The following is a 3,666-nucleotide window of genomic DNA, read 5'->3' on the forward strand; positions in this document are numbered from 1 at the left end:
CACTGCAATGATCCACAAGCAAGAGGGCAACTCTTGTACCATGGAGGACTGACGAGAAATGAGGGACATGGGCTAAGGCCCTCCTCACAAAAGCAGTGCAAATATGAGGTGTCAGTGGGATGGAGGGAGATGGAATGTTCCAAATGAGTCTGACCTCCCTCCACATTGTGGGAGGAAATGGTTAGGTCTCAAGTCTTATCAAACATTGCAATAACTGCTCCACTGACTTCCTGGAAAATGATTTTGAGATAGGAATGTAAGAGCTGAGGTTGCAGAGATGAAATTCCTTATTTCCCCACCCTTAAAGTATGTGTCATAGGCAGCCCTCTCTTCTGCTTCTGTAGCAGAGATCTGAAACAGGTTCTTCCTTAAACCTTGAAGAGTTGAGTTGTCCCATAAAGTGGGACTCTGTTCAAGCCTGAAGCTACTGTCTCAGCAAATCTGAGAAGGAAATAATTGATTGGCCTTGTCAGTAACCAACTGTTTTTCAAAGGGCAGGCAGTAGATTTTTAGGCTGTGGATAACTTTGTTAAGCAGGAAGTAATTCAAAGTCTTCCAAAATCATATATAGGAGGTCAGTGTAGAGACTTCTTAGTGGTCTCTGTTTGTAGGTAGAGAGGATTTGCTGCCTTGTACTTGTCTCTTTTGCAGAGAAGTTTCCCACTTCCTACTAGAAGCGAGTCTGCCTCTTGGTGCCACACCTTCTGCACCTATTTGTAGAAATCTAGGGCTGCAAGTGACTTACAAGTTTAAATGTTCAGCAGTTGTATCTTGTTTCATTTCCATTCTGAGCTTTGGAGCTACTTAGGTATAGCTTGTTTCTCTGGCCTTCTCTACTAGTGTTTATCCCTACACCTCAACAGCCACACTCTGTCCTCCGCATACATTAGGGTTGCTTTTTCTTCAAGTGATAAAACTGCTATTCTAGTTGTGTGGTAGCCACCTCCTTAGGTGGTCCCAGAGACCATAAGCAGTAGTGCTCTCCTTTCAGCATCCAGCTGCTCAAACAAAAGCTGTGTTGGTCAACACAGTCCTCTTGCCCACTGCACTGCCTCCATTTCATCTTTCTAATTATGAAATGCTTAATCTCTAGATGTTTGCTTGATGAGGAAAATCTTCATGGCTTAATTGAAGATTAAACTGAACAGAACTTGACTTTTCTTCTTCCTTCAAAGCCAAGGCAGTTAGCAGCTAACTTTATTAAAAATAAGTTCCTTTTCCTCAGGGTGCTCTAAGCAGGAGCTCTGCCCCTGTTCTGAGTTTGGAAGAACTTAGTGTAACCTCTGGAGCATAAATTTAATATACTAACCTACTTTAATATTCACTAAATGCTGTATTTACCTGGCCCAGGGTAAGCATAGATAGTGAAAAGGTTAAGGCAGAGGATGTTTGTACAATCTATTATGTAACTTATTTAAACACAGTGCTACTGTTTAGGAAACACATTCTTCAATGTTTTCAAGTATACACTACTTTCCCCTACTGCTAATGTATGAGCCACAAAAATGAATTTCCATTTTGCACAGTATCTTCACAAGAACAAGATGGGGAACTGATGCAGAATAGTTCTGAAGATGGTTATATAACAGCAGTCAGTTTGTTTTAAAGGCAGTTTAACATCCGTGGTTAATTTGGTGGCAGCTTGGCTAGAATCACTGACAGAAAAAAATTCTGTTTTTGGAATGGTATCAGTAGTTGAAATATTGCCTGGACACCATGCTGCACCTGTTAACCAAAGGTTTGTGCAAAAGAAAAAATGGCCTTGTCACTGCTTTATGCATAAAGCAGAGTTGCTTTTTTTTAAGCATGTTCCCATGCTCTCAATTCAGGTTGTCTAGCTTTCCTCAGAGATTGAACCTAGTCTATTGATACCACATCTATAGTGGGAAAACATACCTTTTGAGAAGGGTTTTTAGTGGACTTGAAAATCTTACCCAAGCACCTGGACAGTTAGTAGAAAAGACCCTTGTGGTCCTTCTGTTACGGGCTGAGCATGTCTCCTGTTTTAGCTTTCAAAGGTTTTCTCCCACAAGAAGAAAAATAAGACTTCATATTTCCAAGACTAAAATGAGGAGAAAAGCCCCCTACTTTGTGGGGGAAGAAGGGAGTACCTTTCAGGACTAACTTACTTGTTTTACACCCTCTTTCACAACATTTTGTTCTTGTGCTGGTCACCTTTGACATCTCAAAATAGGGCTCATCAATGTACTTGATCAAGCTAAGGCGATTTGTGTGCTCTTCACAAATGGTCAAGGATGCTTTGTGATACAGCTCTTTGGGTACCTTTGCTAATTTTTCATGTCTTAAAGGCACTGAAGATGTCTCTTTTTGGGCTTCAGGGCTATAAAAGCCTTTTCTTTCTGAGCTGGAGTTACAGATCTTCAGCTTGTGTGACTAACTTTACCCTTGCCCTTTACCATTCACAGCACAAAGTTTTTCCAACTGAGATGATGAAACCTTTACAAAATCATTGCATTCTTGTGGGGTGCTTCTGGGCCTACCTCTACATACTGCACTAGCTGTTTCTCCAGGGTTGTAAGGGGCCAGAGGAAAATTCTCCCAGTACAGGAGCAGCAGAGGGCAGTCAAAGGCTTTATACTATCTTCTCTTGCAGGTGGTGGCAGCAACCATGGTCATAGAGTTCAGCATGTAGGCAGCTACAGGGAGATGGCTATAGTTTGAACAGGCCCTGAGGATGCTTTAACTTGTGCTGAAGCACCCTCACCCAGAATCCAGGCAACCCAAAAGCAACTTAAATCCACCACTATCTACCCTCCTCGCTGCTTGGGCTGTGCCTAAGGGGTACAGCTCAAATTCTACCCTTCAATGTTTAGTGACCTCTGCATTACATTTCATTACTTTAAAAAGATGAAAGAAAACCCTCCTCTTTTAGGGAAACAGAGAAGATGTGTATTTCACCACATGCCATCCTCTTTACTTCATGCCACTGTCAAGAGTGGCATAAGGATTACTCAATCTTGGTGTCTGCACCTGCTTCTTGTCAATTCCATGTTAGCTCAGTAAAGCTGCTAAAAGGGACTACTCTGGTACAGTGAACCTAAGCAGCCTCAGAGAAACATTGTTTTTGAATATACCTTGGCGGGTAGCTCGGTTCTCAGCAGCTAGTTACAGTGGAAGGAGCAGAAAAGCATCTCTGATAGTGGAGCACTAGAAAAATGTCAGGAAGTGTCCTGCAGGGCCTGGCTTCTCCTCCTTACTAGATGAAGTGCAATGAGTCAACTTCTTCTGTTTACTGCAGTTATCAACCATTTATGCTGCTTTTCTCTCCTTTTCTGTGAAAGCAGCATAAATTACTAAAGAGAAATAAAGGGAGATCAGCACAATGTTTAATTAAACAGCTGTGACACTAGCCCTCTCTGTCATGGTGTTTTACAAACATCAATTTGCATTAAGAAGATTAGCAGATTTGGAAGAACTACTCAAAGCTTTTGGCATATTTAACTGTCATTTAGCTAAGGGCTTTTGACCTTTTTGCATCAGACAAACTACTTGTGAATGTGCACATAATCTGCTTCAGTGGTTGATGAGAGAAATAACTAGAGTGTTTTAGTATGATCCTGAGAAACAGAAGAGCTGAAGAGGGTCCTCCTATCGGTAAATCCCAGTGCCAAATTTTAGAGTAAAAGTAAAAAATAAATGCAACAA

The sequence above is a fragment of the Caretta caretta genome, chromosome 3, assembly GCF_965140235.1.
Source record: "Caretta caretta isolate rCarCar2 chromosome 3, rCarCar1.hap1, whole genome shotgun sequence".
NCBI lineage: Eukaryota > Metazoa > Chordata > Testudines > Cheloniidae > Caretta > Caretta caretta.